This window comes from Idiotropiscis lumnitzeri, chromosome 5, assembly GCF_059441095.1.
Source record: "Idiotropiscis lumnitzeri isolate Australia: NSW breed Sydney's pygmy pipehorse chromosome 5, RoL_Ilum_1.0, whole genome shotgun sequence".
Taxonomy (NCBI): domain Eukaryota; kingdom Metazoa; phylum Chordata; class Actinopteri; order Syngnathiformes; family Syngnathidae; genus Idiotropiscis; species Idiotropiscis lumnitzeri.
This window is the reverse complement of record NC_142395.1, coordinates 16,242,780-16,264,138: the sequence shown is the minus strand read 5'-3', so window position 1 is coordinate 16,264,138 and position 21,359 is coordinate 16,242,780. Positions and strand designations below refer to the sequence as shown.

At 40.2% G+C, this 21,359-nt stretch overlaps 1 protein-coding gene across 4 annotated transcripts in view; it reads right to left on the bottom strand.

Moving 5' to 3' along the window:
* ntrk3b (neurotrophic tyrosine kinase, receptor, type 3b) overlaps window positions 1-21,359 on the bottom strand; it is a 191,433-nt gene that overhangs the window by 56,367 nt on the left and 113,707 nt on the right. The window lies entirely within an intron of this gene.

Sequence of the window (21,359 nt, the reverse complement as noted above, 5' to 3'; positions counted from 1 at the left end):
ACATGCTGCCTCACTAAGTCTAATTTCAAGCAGCAGCCTCCGCTTGTAGTCTACAACCCATTACTTGGGAGATACTACTGCAAAGATCGTCCTTTTTATTTTTCTCCCTGGTGACAGCCACACTACTGCTTCAAAGCTGAAAAGTAAGCAGTGCCTTAATATTTTGGAATGCACAAAAGTGTGAGAGCTAAGAGCATTATCCCCATTAGCTTCTAATAGTGGCACACATACTTTCTTACTATAGCTTGGCGCCACAGTTAAGTCACGAATTAACTGTGGATAATCACATTTTTCGGAAAGTTGAGTTCGCTTTCACTGATAACACCCAAACCGGAGCGCCCCAGAACCTCTTCAGACAAGAAATCACTTGTCTGACAAAACATCTAACATTGCAACAAAATGTCATGATCAAAGAAATTCAAGAACAGATGAGAAATTACACAAAATCATTCCAAAATTTTTCGGACTCTGGTGAACCATGGTAAGTGCTATTATCCACAAATGGAAAAAACATGAGTCCAGAAACACAGTGACGACTAAACAACGGCCTCCCTTCGCCTCAGGTAAGGTCAGTTTTCATGGCTAAACAATAAGAGGAAAATGACATTCACACAAAGACTCACCATACTTTTGTTATGAAAATAAAAGATACAATCTGAATGACTCCCAAAACCTTTGCGAGAAGCAAGGCAATTCTGCAATGAAGAGTGGGCCAAAGAATCTCCATTATCAAAAATTGCAATAAATTGTAGATGGCAAATTAACAGGCCCAAGCACATGTACTATTCCCCCACCTTTGCGCTTGCTCTCCTTTGTTATTTGCAGTGCTAAATGTGGCAAAATTACATGTAGTTAGCGAGCACCTGCGGTGTCGAGGGGAGCAAATCAACACCTTATTGCGGACTGACATCTGCGAAGTCACGTGAAACAGCAGACTTTTTTTCGATTCTTTTTTTTTTTTTAGGCCTTGTACTGGTTTCACTTAATGTACCATTTTGACGCACCAAGCATAGAAAAAAAATATTAGAAATAGAAGTTATTAAAGGGAGTGCTGTGATTGTTCTATGTAACGAACTGGACCCATCTTGGGGTAACGGGGGGGGGACAATGACACCCAATGCGTTAATTATGTCAAGTCAACACTGTAATTTAGTTTTGGCTGTGTCGTTACGGGAAAAAAAATCCTGCTTCACAAAGCCAGAATGTTGGAAATGGAAGCAAGGTATTCACTTAGTGTTTTTTTTCCCTGTGAGAGAGAATCTCATCTCATCATTTGTCAATTTCACCCTTCTGAAAAAATCTCTCCAGAGACGTTTGTGTTCTATCCATTTTTGTACGTTCTGTACTGGTACCACAACAGGCAAATACACTCTGCCATTGTGTTGCAGCAAAACAATTCCCAGCCATGGGGACAGGCAAACAGAACGCATGAAGGGCCAAAGCATAATTTGTACTCAGGGGCAGAAGGCTGAGGTTATAACCAGTTACTCACCCCCAAAAAAGAGTTGACAAATCCAAAGGAGAGTATTGAAGAGGCTTCCATGTGAGCAAAAGAACAATCTGGTCAAGAGTGAGTGAGTTAGAGAATCTTAAATAGTAGCTGATTGATGATTATAAGCACCTGTGCACCCAGGTAAGCAGAGCGGCTCATGAGATGGGCGCAGTTCCATGTGAAGCACAATAGATTCTCGTCGTGATCAGTCATTTTTCATGCCCCCTGAAAATGAATTTGCCAATGAGGGTGCGAGCGTGGGGGTTGCGATTGGCCAAAAATTCTGCCCTCATTCACTTTTGGCGGCGGACTTGGGGTGGGTCTGTGGATGCCCAAGCCAGTTGGAAGTTTGAGGCCACTCCCCCATTGTCCCTGCCCTCTGGTTCTTGGGTGGGTGTGGCTGACTGGCAGAGTGCAGCAATGGAGAGGTAAATAGAAAAATCTCTGAGCACATACTTGTACATATGTAAAACGGTAAGTCAAATTGTGAAACAGGTACAGGCAGCTGTACCTGTTTTTTTAAGATAAACTTCTTTCAGACTCTGATGATCAATCAAATATTTTACGTTCTTGTTTATGTTGTCCGGCCTGGGATCAAATGCGCCAGTGGTTGGAGGCCGCGGCAATAAGCGACGCAATCGGATCAACCCTTTGGTTCATCTTGTGTAAACCAGCAAGGCTCGTCTCAAAGGCCACGCCTGTTTGCACCACAAATATAAGGTCTGCCGCCAAAAGACAAAAGCTCTGGTTAAAAAGACCTCTCCATCGCTCTGGTTAAAATGATGGCGGCTGTGTCTTATCCGACAATTTATTCAGCAGCTCTTCCGTGAACACCCACAATGCATTTTGTCCTACTGGAATATGCACAAGATAAACAGTCATCTCCACTGAGCATTAATCATTGATTAAAACATGTTTTGCTTCTCCTTGTTTTGCTTTTTTTTTTTTTTTTGCGTACAGGAAATTGGAATTGCCCTGTGGCACAGGCATCAGGATCAGATTGTGGGGCGACGCTAGCTAGGTAGCGTCACTGCCAGTCTTATCTTGGCTGTGGAACAGGTCCAAAAACATATTGCGGCAAGCTTTCGGTGGATTTGGGGACTTCTGAAAAATCTGGGGGAAAAAAAAAAAAACAAGAAAACTTTGGAGTTGTCAGAATGCATGTGATAGCAGGATGTCTGACTTGTTCTTACACGCACATATACACACACTGCCCCTCTATCTCTCTCACATACACACAAGAGTGTGAGCAGAGAACTCTAACGGAACCAAGCTCTCTCACCTGACCCAGAAAGTGCCGATTGCCGTGGAGACGCTCTTAATTCAGAGCGCAATTCCCCCCTGGAGATGGTTAAATCAAGTGTGCGACCCCCTCCAACTCACTCACACGCAGATATTTGATGTATACATATGTAACACTCAACGGTGAGCCATGCACTGGTGCACATCATGACTGGAATGCAATGTCACTTTACATCAACGAGCTGATGTATTTATTACGCGGATGCGTCGCGTCGCTAGCACGTTAGCGGGTTGCAAGGGAGTCCAAACAAGCCACTTCACAGCGCCGATGACACACTTAGCCTCTATTTTGCAAGTCAAATAATAATGTCTTTTTCTTAAAAGGCAAAGAAAAACTCCCATGAGAAGAAGCGCTGTTTTGTTTTTGTTATTAATGCACCGCTGGCTAACTGTTTTTTTAATGGCCTATCATAACAGACTGCCGCCGCTAACGAGCAAGATCATAGACATTAATGTTAAGAGTCCTTTCAGAACTTTTACCATGTTCACGGAAGACAGCCGCAAGTGAACATTATGATTTGATTATTATTATTTTTTTAATTATTTTTATTTTTTACAATGTTAAATGTAGTTATTTAAAAGTTGGGATATTCTGGACCTACAATTGTTTTGACTGAGCCATGCTTGCCATATGCAAAATTATACTCAATAATTCCTTCATTAGGACACTTTTGCAATTATTAAAAGCCAGTAAAGACGCTGTATGAAAGCACTGGCAGTGTAAAATTGCCTTGGAAACGCCCCCTAAATTTCTGCTAAAATTTTAGGGTTGCTAAAAGCTAGTCACATTTCCCAACATGAAATTTGGTAAACATGCCTATCACCAACAGACCCACAAAACATTTCCAGAAGTCATGTTTAAAAAGACACATAAAGTCAGCCATTTTGGGCTAAAGAAATAATTGACTCTGAAGTGGCTTCCTTTTGTTGCAGCCTTTGAATCTAGTTTCACTTAGCAGCATGAAATTCGACAGGCAGGGTCAGACCCACAAAAAAAAAAAAAAAAAAAAAAAAAAGTGTCCATGACAATAAAGAAACAGGAAGTCTGCCATGGTTTGAAGTAGACATTTTTAGGGTCCATTTGGCTATTTTATGGAGTCCTAACTTTAAACGCAAGCTTGTTCTTGAGATAATTTTACATCGTAAATAATTTATTTCCAATGTAATGGCTTTATCTTGATATATTGTTGCTGAGTAACCCAGTTGTGACATCCTGGTGGCATCTGCTCACATCTAATCATTTCTACTTGTCATCAGGTGGTGGCTGCTTCTTGCCGGCGTGCCTCTTAATGCATGTTTGAACCACCTTCGCACTCGCATGCACACACACGTATACACATGCACACTCACTCATTACTGAGTGTCACCGAAACCAAGGGGATAAAAAATGCGGTGACCCACGAGACTGTGACCTGTAAAATTGACATAATCTGCCGCCTTTGAGGAGCCAGTAATGACCTCTCATCGCCGGGTGACACACTCTCCATCTTCATTTCACACCCTCTTAGAGCAGCACAGATGGCCTTGGCATTTCGTTAACAGCCTCCCAAGTCTTTCGCCAGCCACCAGCCTGCTCCTCTACACCGCAAATGATTGGAAAATGCACGGAGATTGTGCAAAGGCAGTCGTCCTGACGTGCCAGTAGAGCCATCTTTTTATGAGTAGACGGGCTAAGTGGGGCAGTGCCCCACTAGACCCGCAGTATCAGAATTAGTTTCCGAATGTGTTTGTGAGTGTGTGTATGCGTGTTTAGTGGGGATACAATGTATAGGCTGATCTTTTTTTCCTTCTGTTTAAATGATAAAAACTCATTTTATATCACACTGTTCAACTGTTGTATTTGAGCGTTTAGACTGATCCGGAATATACTTCAAAACAAAAAAAAAACCAATTCTTGCACCCCTTTTTTCCCATTGTGAATCCTCAAAAGGATCATTAAATCGTGATAACATCCTCCTTCCAGATTCCACAGCTTTGGAATTTAGTAAATCCACCTAGCGATCTAGCTATCTACCTACCTAGCACATATACCAAGCTGGCCTAATGAACCGACAGTGTCTGCTTTACCTTAAAGGGGAAGTCAAGTCAAAAATTTACTTCGCAATAAAACTCTATGTTCTAAATTCCCCCCACTAGTCGAAACATGGCAGTCTGATTAATATTGGGTATGTGGTATACAAATTCTAACCATTTTTATCCATCTCAGGTGGCAACCATTTTGTCTCTTGCTGTTTATTAAATATGACATCACAGTTGCTCATGGCTCAGGTAACAACCAATCACAGCTCACCTGCTTTCTGAGTTTGGTGATGTGACATTCACATGCTGGGTCATGATTGGTTGTTACGCAAAGAACTGTGAATGAAAATGGCCGCCGCCTGAGCTGGAGAAAAACAGATGGATGTTGATGCTTCCACAAATGCAATATTAATCACAATGCTGGTCCTGCATAGAACATCTTAGTGTCAAGGTTTTTTTTTTTTTTTTTTTTTTAACTTGACTTGCCCTTCAAAGCAGTTTAGAGTTGGTCTGCCTGCCTGAGTTGGTGTCTTCCGATATGGCTCATTTGGGCAAATTCCGAGGTAGGATGTCATCAAACTACAAACATAGCAATCTCCCAACAAGAATGCTTCAAACCAAAATGGCTGACTTCCTGTGAGCTCCATGCATGGGTACTTGAATTTTGTTTTCTTGCATTCTATTAAGACAGACTTGTCCACGAAATTGCATGTCCATCCGTGAAACTGGGCTAATTTTTCAAAGCTTTCCAGGGGATGCTCAAGATTGAGTACTTTTTTTTTTTTTTTTTACCAGAATACAATCATTGTAGTGGACTCCAACAAGCTATCAGAGACTTTTCTCCCTCTGTTTTGCATTACTGTGTGCTAATGTGCCTATTCACGGGTTAACACTTAGGTTAATGAGGTGGGACAAGGCCTGTGTAGAAAAAAACAAAAAAAACAAAAAAAAACGTGACACTGGCGGCCACGCGGGATGATTCGCCGTGGCTGCCGACGCTGTCCCTGAACTTTAATTCATTCAAATGAATTTTCTTTTTAATTGTTTTATCCTTGGTGTGCTGTAACTCCATTAGAGAGCGCCGTGCCGGAGAGATGAGATGCAATAATAATAGCGAGACGAAGCGTGGGTTGAAAAGTGCACGGTGGGACCCAGAGGAACAAAGTCGACTTTGAAAAAAATAAATAAATAAATACAGAACGAAAAAAACATGGAGATGAATGAAGCAGATTGGAGTTGATAGGACATGTGCGTGTCGCAGGCTTTTAAGCAGTAATAAGTCCTCACACACAACAATCATATTGCATAATTGTTCTTGTGGAGAACAAGAACAAGTCATCTGTCCACAGGCTTTCCAAAAGATTAGTGGGAAAAACGAGATGTGAGGTCCTACAGTATGTGCCTTAAAATGTGACCTGCCATGCAACCTACTTAGGTATCTATTTCGTGCAACAATATACAATATTAACGGTTTGTTCGATACTTTAGTGAAAAAAAAGAGAAAAGAAAAAAAAGAGAGAATGTTCTTGCCATCTTTAACCTTTAACATGACATCAAATAATGTAATATTTTTTGGTCAAAAATGTTCTCAAATATTTAAGGGTTTGTCCCCACTTTGTCTGTTTTTATTAACTCATTTATTCATTATCAGTAATTCTTAAACTATGTTTGTTTCATTCAAGTGGGGAAACTACACAAAAAAGTAAAAGTAAAACAAATGTATTACCAACTTCCTACTACTTTACTTGCATGAGTTATCTACCTACAGTACCTACCTAGCAATTGATGTTCAATATGCATATTTTCACCATCAACCTGCAACATTACAAAGCTCCAAAAGCCTCTCGATAACAGTGTGTCAAGACCAGTGAGGTGTTGAGTGTGCAACTTGGGAGAAGGACGAGGTCACAGCGACTCATCACGTTTGTCTCTGCGGGGTGTCGTCGATATGGGGTAGAACTTTTGGAGATTGTTCTGGAAGTTTTTGCTGCGTCATTGCACCACACCAAACGACCTTGAGGGGGCGGCAGCCTCTTGACTGGAATCGTTTTTTTTGATCGTTAGACAGTGGTTACTTTTTGATGGCGCCTTGGAGGCTCTGCTTGCAGTGGACACAGTGGACCGGTAATTAATGTTAACTGCAATGCTGCCTCAGCGTTTTTGAAACCGCATGCCAAGATGTGACGTCTCCCAACAATTGCAGTCCATTCTAGTGCACTGCTCTCCTCTGAGGGCGTTTTATTTTTATGATACAGGTTAGTTAAAAAAAAAAAAAAAGAATGATTTTAAAAGCATTAAAAAGAACATATAAAATGTATAGAATTTAATGCAATAGCAATTTCATTTAAATATGACAGCAAATTAAAAATAATGTAGTGAATATTTAGGTAATTATGTTATTGAATCACTGAATAAATTAAAAATAATTTAAAAATGAATAAAAATTACTTATGCAACAGAATAATCAAGACGTGTCAGTTTTTATGCCCAACTACACCTGCACTGTCTACGAATAAGGAGCCTTTAAGTTTCCCTTACTGCTCCCAATGTGAACCCTTCACGAACTTTTGACATACCATCACACATGCAAAATGTGAGCCTCGGCATTATGAAAAATGGAGACATGTTCTCTATCCATCTTAATTCTACCCCCCATAAGCCTTTGCGTGAAATATGGGGGCCACTTCCGGTAGAGCGAAACCAGCGTTTTGTTGACATGGAAAGCGTGCAAGTCCATTTTCTACGACAGTTCCAGACTTTAACAATGTGGGAGCGGCAATTGTTGCAGCTTATAAGAGAAAACGTTTCAGTCGCGCTTCCTCCTAATCCAAAAAGCGTAGGAGGATAACATCCAAAAAGAGGCCAGTGACAAGGTAGTCACACGTTTAAGTGCTTTCCAAACTCTAACTCAACACTTCAGACGTGAGGCAATGAGAAATCTCAAAAGCTCTGAGGCGTCTCAGTACCTATACAGTAAGAAAATTGGTCGCGTTTCGTTAAAAGCGGTTGGTCACAGTCTTATCTAGCTTAAAGCAGATGTACCACCCAGCCAAACCTCATCTGCATGGTAACCACATGACAGGGACACTTAATGTAAACAAGCTGCATGTTGATTGTCCACAATATTTTGAATTTTATATGCGTAATGTCTTCCTCGCCATTCCACACACATAAAGACAATATTAGCACAAAGTTCTGTGTTCATGCTCTTTGGCCACAAAATGAAAAGGAGCACAGGTACATATATTGAGATGGTGGTCTTTTACAATACAATACAACGACGTTTATATAGCGCATTTCACAACAGCTGCAGTTGTAAGTCAAATGACTCACCGACTAATTCTTTTGCGTTTCTCATTCCCAGCCGGTTAGACGCTGGAAGCTGTAGCGAGTTACAACAACAGTCTTCTCGTCCGGGGTGCCAGTTCAAAACATTGTTCTTGTCGTAATAGATTCAACTTCTTCGGCTTGTTAGTACAACCGCCAACGGCGCAACAAGTTCCCAAGACGTACAAGACATTTTTCAATGCAATGCGGGGCATCTGATCACTCAGAAAAGGCGGGGGGGGTGGTGTTCAAATAAACCACTACATGAAACGAAAGCCGACGTAACAAATAGCAAAATTCGAACGGAAGTCTCCGACCGGAAGTCACGCATACTCATTTTTCCACGAGAGCCCTCAGGAATAAGCAGGGGCTATGAAGACAAAAACTTCAGGAATGGTACAAGCGGGGTTGCGGGGCTCTGGATGCAAAACAAGGTGAGGTCAATGGGAATATGAACCTAGGGGAATACAAGAGAAGGGCAGCACTGGAGCATGCTCTTTAAGATAAACAATTCATATATATATATATATATATATATATATATATATATATATATTCATATATATATATAATCTATATTTATATTTATTTATATATATTTAATTCATATACTTATATATATATATATATATTCATATATATATATAATCTATATTTATATTTATTTATATATATTTAATTCATATACTTATATATATATATATATATATATATATATATATATACACATACACCCCCACACACACACACACGCACACACACGCACGCACAAACACACATGGCTGTTGTATAATATATTTATACATGTCCATTGAGTGAGCAGACATTCTCTTGAAAGCAAAGGCTGGGATTTGTCTACGTGTGTGTGTGTCAGAATGAAAGAGTCCGGCGTGGGAGTTGAACACGAGGCACTCTCCATTTGCTTCTTACGTAATACGAGATGTTGGCTAGAAAATTAACACTAAATTGAAAATGGATGGAATGTGGATTCAAACACCATGACACCCCCCCACCCCCAACCAAACTCAACACAGATTTTTTTAATGATTTTCTTGTTCCATCATTCACATGAAAAATCAACGCCGGAAGCGTTGGAGTTGCCTCGCGATAGCGAGTGGATTCTCCTAATGAGCGCAACGTCACACAGGCCAAGTAGAGCGTACAAACTGGAGACATGCCATTTAATATATATTCATTTGTTTTTGAGTACTACTTCCATGTCAACTCAACGGCCAAACCATTAGGTACCCCTGCAACCATTTGGCCTGAAGAAAGAGAATAATCCTCACTGTCAGATTATTACTTATCATACTAGGAATACAAATATTGAAATAAATACAAGAATACGATAAATCTATATACCATCTATCCTAATGAATGCTGCTTCTTTCATCCAGCAAACCAAAGGCCACAAATTGAATGAGAAAATATGATAAAAACTCAAAATGAAAAATGGACAAATATTATATTTGTATGCAGCCTTCTGAAAGCCACACAAAATCACTTTTACCGTTTTATTATCAATCTTGGCTGCCTTTATTATCTCTGCCAGGGAAGTTATGTGGCATTGTCACCTATCTTCACCATCATCATTATCTCGTTGTTATCAGGCTGCTCGCTTATGCTCAACTAGCTTCAGGCGGATGCACATCTTTCCCGTACGACAAGTCGCAGAGATATCAAGAAACTTAGAATATTCTTTTTTTCCCTTACATAGCTCAAAATAAATAGAGTTGGGCTGCGACTTGCGTTAAAAAAAAAAGACATATCAGTTTAAAACCATGAGAACCATTTAATAGTTGCAATAATTGAGAAGTATGCTTGTATTTGTGTTGGACCAAGGCGTTGTCATAAACCTTAGTTAATTAATTAGGTGTTGAACAGCTTTAGATTTCATTGTCGTCGCTAGACAAGTCGACTTCACTTCACTTTGACGCCATTATATATATTTTTTAGTTGTCAGTTCGTTGAGCGCACCACCAAACAGAAGCTCGGTCACCCACTATTACCGCCGTCCTCAGTTGCACAGGTCCCAACCCAAACTTGTTTAACCAATCACATTCAGACACCCGCTTATCCAATCACATTCTGGCTACTTCATGTCTCACAGGAGGAAGAAAGAAAAAGATATGTTAGATGTAAGAAATGTTGGTTGAATGTCTTCTTTAGTGAGGTTGACTGTTCATTGTTAACATAACTACACTCAACTTTATGAATCAATAAAGAGGTTATTAATCATCCACTTTTCATTTCATCATCTACCGTCGACCGTTACAGGAGGGCATTTAGTGGGTGGGGATTAAAACCATTTCATCAGCTAGCGATAGTTTTTATATTTGAAGATATACTAGTATTTTTGGTCGTGACTTTGCTAGGAGATAATTTTTTAGAAAATATTTTACATGGTTGATAATATACAAACAAAATAGCATCTTGGCTTAATTTAGGCATAAAATGTCTTAAAGTTTGAAAAAGGAAATTTCAGGTCTGTTGTCCTTCAAAATCAAGAGTATTTTGCTGCTAAAAAGACATAATCATGGAAATTAGTCATTTAGTCATTGTGGGGGCTAGAGTAGTTGCCAGAAACATGAACTGATGTGACTTTTGACCAAGTCAGCCTCTGTCTTCTGAGGTGGCTTTCAATTCCAAAATCAATAGGGTCTTGCCCCGAACAAAGACATTCAAATCCCTGAAAAATAGAGAAGACTGTTTCCAAGGCTGATGTCATTTCAAATCAATGGGGTCTTGCCCCAACGTAGATATCTAATCCCTAAAAAACATGGAGACTGATTATATAGCTGATATTTCTTTCAAAATCAATAGGGTCTTGCACTGACAAACAGAGCATCACTAAAAACTTACAGCAGATTGGCTAAACGGCGAATATTTTTGAAAGGCAATAGGGTCTCTCCCTAACAAAGGCGTATAATATCTCCAAACTCCAAGATGACAGCCCACGAGAGTAATAATGCATTTTTTTAAATCACTGGGGTAGTTCTACAACAAAGACATAACCTCTCTCAACTTTCTGTACATCAACAACAACAACATATACGGTACTTTCTGAACCATTAGGAGAAGACTCTTTAAAGGACTGATACCAGTCCAAATTAATTGGACGCTGCTCAGACGTGACAAGACAAGACGCTGGAAAATCTGAAGAAAACTAATTATGCAAGGGATATAATTAAACATCAGAAGGCTACCTCTCCCCAAAAAACAACACATAGTCTTAAAATTACTTGAGACTGTTACAGGACTGATATTCTTCTCCAATAAATACTGGTACACAAAAATAATTGTGTGTGTGCGTGTATATATATATATATATATATATATATATATATATATATATATACATGACACGAGTAATAATATTCTAGAACAATTTCAAGAGTTTTAAATAAATGTTCTAATAAAAACCATTTATGAAAACTATACTGAGAGTAAAGCCATGATCAGAATCTGAATCAATATCATATTTATTGATATTCAGATAGTTCTTATTTTGGAAAACAATCATCATACCAGAAAGGTGAGGACATTGCTTTATTTTTGACAAAAGTTGTAACATTAGGAGAATGAAGTAGCAATTTTAACAAGTTCATTTTGTCTGAGACCAAAAATACCAGTCTGACATGCCATATATTAATCAGCTCATATCATTAATTAATATTTTCTTCTTCAAGATCGTTCCATAATTACCATATTTCAAATGGAAAACAAAAACCCACCACGCTCTAAAAATGTTTTGAACTGACTATATTCGAATATACCACAAACTATAATCCCCAAACACCTCAATATCATTTAAAACATTAGCCCCTCAAATAAATGTCTTAAAGATGATTTGATTAAAAAAAATAAAATAACTGCACTTGAAGTGCACACATCCATACACATGCACTCAAGGCTAAACTTAGCTCCTCCCCAGCACAAGATGTTAGTCACTTCATGGAGATGTAAGACAAAAACATGCAGTACTTCCTTGACACCGATTACTACTTTTGTATCAGGCAAAGCAACACACAATTTAAACCCTTTCACACATCGACTGAAATATGCTCATATAATACAGTGAAATTCATCTTTTCAGTAGTACGAGCGTGAGAGTGAGCGCATTTGTATATACATATAAAGGGGAGATTATAACTAGTGTGTATGAGAGCTATTCAGTTGAATGTATTAGAGTGTTTTAGTAGGGTGTGAGAATTTTCAATAGAGTGTAAATGTGTTTCAGCAGTATGTATGGAAGTGGTTCAGTGTTGTGTCAGTGTGTTTTAGTAGTGCATGGAAACGTGTTCCAGTAGTGTGTGCGTGTGCGTGTGTGAGTACCATTCCTAGCCAATCTCTAATCTTTATGGCCGGTGACATTGAAGGAATCTGTCAAGTGTCACTTAAATGATGTGCAGTGTTTATTTTTAGCCTGGTTGTTTGTTGTTTTGGGTGCTTGCGTAAAAAGTGATTTCTTAGCTTCGTGTATGTGTCACCGCCCTTGAGATTGTCAACATGTGCAATCATCAAGTCGTCGCCATTGTGGTGAGTCAAAAATAAATGAGCGCAATCATCAGATCTAACCTTTGAGGGGAAGGCAAGATACGTACATAGGTATTGCGAGCATCCTAGTGGTGGGCAGATTGATGCACACAACAGTCCCTCGTTTATTGCGGAAAAGAACCGCCAGAACAGAAGAAAGACCATCTCTCTCCCTCTCTCTCTCTCTCTTTCTTTCTCTCTCTTTATCTATCTCTATCTATCTCTCTCTCTCTACGACAAGCAGTCGATGAATTGTCCTAGCACATATTGTCATTCAGGCCTGTTTACCTCCAGTTAATGTGCCTTATATCTCTTTGGTGTAATTGATAAGATAAGCAGATTAGCAATCAAGTGGGACGGACACCCCTTTGACAATTTGTTATTTTTCCAACTATTTGTTCAATTTGTCATAATCATCCCTGCATTCCACACTGTAGTATCTATTACCTTGAATGTGTGTGGTTTTAGAAGGCGGGGTCTGGCTTGTTGAATGATGTTTGTGTGTTAAGTGATTCAGGGTCATTTGAGGCAATGTAGTGACTGTATAAAAGTGTTTGTTACATGTTTATTTTGTTATTTGTTGAATAAAACCCTTGAAAGTTCACCGGCAGCTCTGTTTATCTTTGACCACCTGTTGAGGGATTACAATATGTTGTAACTAGCGGTAGTAGGCTATATCATATTAGCTAATGATGTTTAATTCATTGTAGATGTGCAGTTGTGTAAGCCAGTTCCACTTTGCAAGAGACACGTTACACTGGAGACTATGCGTGTCTTGTCTTGTTAGATCTAACTGCAGTATTTGATGGGTTGGACCACCATATTCTTCTGGCTCGTTTACAGTATCAGGTGGGCATTAGTTGATGCGCTCTAGAATGGTTTAGATCCACTTTAGAGTTTGCTTCAAGATACTTCTGTTCGTCTACAAATCTTTAAATGGTCTCGTCCCAGCATACCTCTCCGAGCTCCTTCACCCCGACAAACCTGCCTTCATGTCTGCAGATCAGATACTGCTGGAGGTGCCGAGGACTAAGCGCAACCTCAGGGTTGATTGCGCCTTTTCTGTTGCCTGGGGGACTGGCTGACTCCAAAGTAAAGTGCATTAGAGTAATCTAGCCTAGATGTAACAAAGCATGGATTACTGATTCTCAGTGCTGCTGAGTAAGAAAGGGCTGCACTTTAAAATGTTAGGCAAGCCCCCTCTCTGTGCACTTTTAAAACACGTTTGAAGATATTTTTTTATTTGTTTAGCTTTCGACACAACTTGAGACTGTCGCTGTTCTTTTGGTATCTACTGTTTCTGTATTTATGTGTTTTAAATTGTGTTCTAATTTCCTGATAATTTATATTACACTATTTGGAAAGTTTTGTTAGCACTCCAGCTGTTGTGAAATGCACTAATTAAGTAAAGTTGTATTGTATTGTATATTATATTATATATGAATATGTATTATATTGTATCTTTTTACGATACAGCGAGAGACAACTGTATCACGATACCAACGTTGATATTGATACCGTGTAATGACATTGCATGTGTATTTCCAATTCATCTCCTCGAAGCACGGCTGAACTTTAAACGACCACGCCATGCTGGGTGATTGCTCCTCTCATCAGTTGTCCAAGATAACAGACATCTTACGCAATAGTACTAAAGAGACGACCACAACATACAATCAACTGTGAGAAAACAAAAATTCACGGCACACTCTGTCAAACACTATTCCATTCGCATGCGGCAAGTGGACGGTAATGTGATTGTACCATGGCAGTTATTCATGATAACCACAACGCGCAATAAAATAAAAAGCAACTTGGAAAAAAAACAAATAAATCCTCAATCAGAAAAGGTCATTCCATTGCTCAGTCAGGCACGGGCATGAGCCTAATATACTAATGAATATGATTGCAGTTCTCGCCAGTTATTTACGATAACTGCCCCACTGCACAACAGAAATAAATAGAACAAATAAAAATAATTCAGAGGGTCAAATGACTACGGCAAGCTTGGCAACTGCAGGCACATGCGCAATATAGGTGTAATATAATTAACGTGTGTGTCTCCTCTCACCAGTTATTCTTGAAAAACGCCATTGTACGTAATAAAAATAAACAAAATGGCTCAAAGAAATCCAGTCAACACAGTGCATTTCGAAAGGTCTACCATGCAACTGCATGCGTGTTCATTATCGGACTAAATGCTGCGTCTCTGAATCTCGAAGTAAACATGTTTTTCTTTTAAGCGCCTCCCTCGAGGATACCGCCAAATGGCTGTGGAAGACAGAAAACTAAATCATCTTTTTCTTGACTTCCATATGTCGCTACTCCGGTGCACGCTTTTTTTTTTTTTTAAAGCGACTATATTAAGCCACTGCGGAGCTCTCTTGAACTATTGATGGCGATGTCTTAAAAGGGGAGACGCTCGCAAAAACAGTTAAAGTGCATTCGGTGTCACCACTTTACTCGCCTTTTAACCGGAGACTACTTTACACACAGACACAGTGACCACTTAGCTATTAGCCGACCCGCCGCTGACGTCTTGCAGAGGGGTGGGGGGTCTGCACCCCCCTCCCGAAAAATAAACCTTCAATAGCAGCTCAATATACAGAATGATAAAAACATACAGTGAACACGACCTCTGCGTGGGCGTCGAAGACCGAGCTTGGAAGCGAATAGAACAAAATTCACAAGTAGTAATGGAGCCCCAACCTAAAAAAAAAAGATGCCCAAAATTGTCTAATTTACAGTTCTAGCTATAAATATACCTCAAACTATGAGCCTAAAAAATGTCAGTGTTGAATTGGCATGTTCTCCCCTTGCTTGTGTGGGTTTCATTTTTTTACTGCGGCATCCTCCCACATTCCACACACAAGCATGTTCGATTCATTGAAGACTCTAAATAGGGCATGGGCAACTAAAATGCTGGAAGGAGCAACAATTTTTTAGCAGGACCCATATAGGACCACGCACTTCCTACCAAGATCTATGACAGAAAATGCTATTCTAAAAATGCGAGCAAAATATGTGCTCTTATTCTAATAACATTTTCAATATATGCAAAAATCATCAAATACCCTAACCCAACAACAAAGGTTTTGAACAAAACTTTGTAATAACCACATACTGTATTTTATTTCCAGTGCAAAGGACGCTCTCGCGTGAAACTAACCATTAATCGATGGCACAAAATTGTTGAACAAGAAACTAATATTATATGCAAGAACTAATTTTGTGCCTGACTCTTTTTTTTTTTTCTTTTTTTTTATTATTGAGTGACAATGATTGTCCTGCAAATCAGGCCTGTATCTATACAACTAGAGGTGATTGCTGATATTACCAATTAAGAGTACAGTCGACCTTCACATAGTTGGCACCCACGGATTCACAGATTGTTTTTCTTTTTTTTTCCCCAATAATTTTTCATATTTGGGATTTTTTACTTTTTTTGTTTTTTTTTTCGAAGGGAAACTTATATTTAATATTTATGAGAGTTTTTATGAAGAATTATTATGGTTTGTTAGGGAAAAAAAAGACAAAATCCCCCCTCCAAAAAAATGTCAATTTTTATTTTTTTAATTGATAAATGGGCTGCCACTTTTCTACCTTCGGTACTCAAAGCGTTTCACACTATTATCTCATCTACCCACTGATGACATACCAACAGGAGCAACTGGGGGTTCAGGATCTTGCTTAAGGATACCTCAACGTGGACACAATGGTCGTTGATCAAACCCACAACATCTCGGTTGGGAAACGACCACACTACCACTGGGCCATACCGAATCATGGGGCCCCTCAGAGAGTGGTTGTGGGCCACACCACTAGTTGCCCATCCATAAATGTGAGTGAACACTTGTTTATCTTCATGTGCCCATCGATTGACTGGGGACTGGAATTGGCTCCAACCATATTATTAAAGATTTAAAAGGTGCCTGCGCTGGATAATTGCATGTGTTTGATGAGTGTTCACAAGTATAGTCACATGATGTATATATATGTCAGTTCAGGTCTCATTGCCCGGCAGCAGAGCTCATGCAGGCCAGGCCGGGCCAAGCGAGGCAGTGATGCAATAAATGCGTGTGCGTGTACATGTGTGTTGATCATCCCAAGGCCTGGTTCAGGTAATGCAGTGGAGAGGAGGGTAAGCCGTCCTGACACACACGTCTGGATCACAGAGGTTAGCCGCCCGCCGCAGGCTACCGTCCGTGTAAGTGCGACCACGTAGGATTGTGTGTATCATTTTTGTGTGCGTGTTCGTGTGTGTCAATGTATCTGAGCATAGATTCTTATTGTGTACAAAGACAGCTTCCCATTGAAGGAATACAATTTAAAAAAAAACATTGTTTAGGAAAGATTGCACAGAGCGAACACAAGCTCTCTCTCTCTCACTCTCTTTCACTCTCACTCTCTCTCTCTCTTTCTCTCTCTCTCTCTCTTTCACTCTCACTCTCTTTCACTCTCTCTCTCTCTAGCACAGGTCTTCCAACAAAGCCACACCAAACACAGTGAAAAATCTTGGATAATGAGCCAGCCCACCCAATCTAAAGACGATTTTCCCGTTGATGGAGTATGACGCATGCCATTACGATGAACAAGACTTGTCCGAAATGTTTTGTCCGATAAAAAAGCTGAAAATGAGCTAGATTTGAGAGGGATTTTTTTCTCTCCAAAACACTTTTGTTTTTATTGTTATCAAATGTTTCTTGGGATGGTGAACTGACAAGATCAGCTACTGTTGTCTACTTCACACTAGCAACATTTTGGTACCCTAGTAATGAGCAAGGCATTTCATTCAGAGACCACAAAATAATTTTTAAAACTCTTCACCAAAAAATTGACAGTCAAGAGTGTTTTGGAGTGAATTAAACACCCTAACAGCACTTTGTTGTACTATAATCCTCATGGTATCTGAATGGAGAACAAATGAACAACATGCTCAAAAAGAAATATTAGGGAAAGAGAACACAGATTTGGTTTTAGTGGGTTAGTTAAGTGAGCGTCCCTCTTCCATCATTGACTTCCTCTCAACACGCTGCCTCAGCCTTTTTTTGCCTCCATAATTTAAACTCTGTAGTGAAAACGAGTGCCAAAAATAGCGGCGGTATCATCTGCTCCGTATGTTAACATCCCGCAGCTGCCAGCGGCCATTGTAGAGTCGAGCAGGGCTGCCGGAATTACCCAGAATGCAGCATAATGTAGCACTCAGTGCAGTGTTTAGCTGTTCGTAAAGACTTCTGAAATGATTTTTTTTTATTTCCAAAACTCTGCATGAAATGATGGCAAAATATGATTCATTTGTTCACTCTGATTTTGTATGAATCACTGTTGATGAGTTGAGATGGTTATAATCACAATTGGAGTGGAAATGGGTTTCAAGAAGATTACGACAATATAGGATAAGAGTTCCAAAGATGTTTTTGGCATGTCATTATCAAAACACATCAAAATACCTCGGTTGGCTCACCCAGAGTAAACTGACAAAGCAGAGCTGTAACCGCCCCAACGGCAAAGAAAACCATTGGACTAGGTTCCCTTTTCTGGATGGGGTCACTGGGGCCCGGGCTGGAGCAGGGGACTGATGTTGAGTGCCAGCTAGCTAGGCTTACACCAACGGGAGCAAGCCTGAAGACACAATGTGGATCCCCCACTCTATGGGACCACCACCTGTGGTTGTGGGCAAAGGGGGTCGGGTGGCATTGGGTTAGGCCTGGCTCCAGAAATTGGCTTTTGGGGCATGGGTTCTAGGTCAAGAAGTTCCAAATAGGTATGGTCCGTGTGGGGAATTGGCTGCTGACTGTTGTTTGGTCTGTTGTGGTAAAGACAATTTCATCAGTTGATTTACCATTCAATCTATGTCGCCAACCTCACCTATGAGCTATGATTCATGACCGAAACCCCCCCCCCAAAAAAACAATATCATAGACACAATCAGCCGAAATTTTCTCTCGCTTTATAGACACGGTACAGCTTGGTCATCGGGGAGTGGCTCAATGTAGAGCTTCTACTCCTTATCATTGAGAGGAGCCAGATCAAGTGGCTTGGGCATCTGTTAAGGATGCCTCCTGGACACCTCCCTGGAGAAGTGTTCCAGGCATGTCCCATCGGGAGGAGGTCCAGAACACGATGGAGCAACTGTCTCAGCTGGCCTGCATGGGAACGCCTTGGGATTCCTCTGAAGGAGATGCTCAAAGTGGCTGGGGAGAGGGAAGTCTGGGTTTCCCTACTTAAGCTGCTACGCATGTGCCACTACGCCTGTGACCCGATCCCAGATAAGTGAGGATGGATGGATAGAATTATGTTTCAAAGAATTATAAAATCCAAATTGATTTTTGTAAAAGAATGGTAGCAAAAATAATTTAAAAACGGGTACTTTTGTCATGTTTACTGAAAGAGTATGCGGTAATGTTTTAAGTTATTAAGAAATCAGGTGAAATGTTTTAATGTTTGAATTATTTTTTTTTTCATTTAATTTTGTAATTGAACAGCTTGCTTTTACTGTTATGGACCTGAGTACAATAGCTATATTGTTCTTAGCAGAAGGTACTAAAAGGAAGATAATGTCTTATCAGTTGTTGTTATGTCCACTTCACACTAACAAAGCTCTCTTTTAAAGCCAAAGTCCTGCTAAGATTTATCGATCTGTTTATCTGAGTCACTGGTGCACAATGATTTCATTTCAGGCGTACGTCAAGAGACAATATATGGCCATAAAGAGACAGGCTACTATAGACGCATACACACGCACTCACATCGCGTATCACGACTAAACATGACTGAATTGGACAATCGTGTACCAATCACAATCACCCTCCCCCTGCCGTACATCTCTAGACATGCTGCAACAGAAATTGTAATCAATTGTCTGATCTGAAGCTGTTTCATCTGATTGCGGGAGTATTACGGCCACTCATGATAACTAGTTGCAGAACCGTCAGTTCAGGCTCATTTAGTCACATCCTTCTGTGTGCAGCGGGCCTTATATCGTCAATTATATCCAGACAGCAAACACATTTGAGCGTGTCACAGGCAAACAACGGAAAGATGTCAGTTCTCACTTTTACTTTACCTTAAATGCAACTCCGACCAGCTAGGAAGCCAGAGCCTATTAAGATGCCATATCGCTATTTCTAACCTAGTTTGTCAATCAGCTGCTGTAGCTCACCAGCTCCAACGCAATTTGATGACAGCATTCCACGCTAAATTACAAGCTAGCTCGACAGCCTTTTAAGTCACGGCTGTTGCTATTCACTAGAAGAGCCAAACAGGAAACAAATTATTGTCATGGAGCGATTAAGACATGCTTTAGCATTCCTCATAACTCTTCCTTTGCATTGTAATTCATTTCCTGTCCACCCAGTAGCACGCAGCGTACGCCTTAGCATACAAGCTCGTCTGCCGTGACGCCTCATTAGCTCCCAGGACTCATCCTTGATTGGAGCCAGCTCTGGGCCAACGTGATAATTGCCACCTCCTAAATAATTACAGCCCCAGAGTTTCTTAGCGAGGTAAGTAATGAACTAATCCCGCAAAGTAGCTCATTATGGGTAGCGTGTAGCTAATGCTACTTACGCCGCATGGATGTGTACCGACAGTGAGAAACCTCTCAACGGGCTCTGGGGTGACATAGCATGTTTGTAAAACAATAGAAAAAAGTATACCTAAGGCTGAAGAGTTAGTGATAAGCAAGTTCCCAATTTTAGTAGATGCTTTCAAGTCAGCAAACTCGTCAGCTACACAACACCCATCTCTTGTGGTTGGTGTTCCCAGTCAAGTTATCATTAAGCCCAGTTGCTCTTTGATGGTGGCAAAGGCTGCGATGCTAATTATCTTAGCTAACTAGGATCCATCAAATATTTTAATGTGAACTAGAATTTTTGAGAAAACGAATTAGCCGATTCGTACACTGATAGTGATGGAAGATCTCAGATGTCGATTTGATGGTAGGAAAGTTTTTTATGGTCCTCAACCAGCCAGCCCTTGAATACCAAGATGCAACTTTTTAAAGTAGCTTACTTGCCCTCGGAGTGATAGCGACTAAGGCTTTCAGACCAGTGAGTTAAACAGCTTGTTTAAATATTAATGATGGCTGATGTGCTAGTTATATTAGCAGCTAGCTAGCTAGCCAAGACATGAAGTAGCAAATTCACCCTTTTTTTACAATAATGGCGACAGATGATCACCAGATTAGTCATCTTTGGAGGTCGCATAGCTTTCGATGCTAGCTCACCTCCTAGCTAGCTATCCCTTAAAAACGCAGATGATAATTGAAGATGCTAATTGAAGTAGCTAATTTACCTTTAATCTTTGTAATCTACCAGCTAACTACTGTAGCCAGTCGTTTAGAGACCTACCTATACACTGCTGATAACCTTGCATCCCATACTAGTTAGTTAACCAGCAGTTGTAGCAAGGCTAGGAGAAGAACTCACAATTTTTAGGTCAAAACACCATCAGGTCCAAGCCAAATAGTAAACAAAGTTGCAATATTGTGGGATGCAAAAATTAGACTTAGCTAACGGTGTTAGCTTGAATGTTACTCGAACATCCAATTGTGTATGGTTCTCAACCCACACAGATCAGTGTAAGTGGTGGCTCGGTGTTGAAATGCTGCCAGCACCAAGGAACATACAATGTTACTGTCTTTAGGGGCCTCAACGAGTAGCTCCATCCCTTCGTTGTCGTA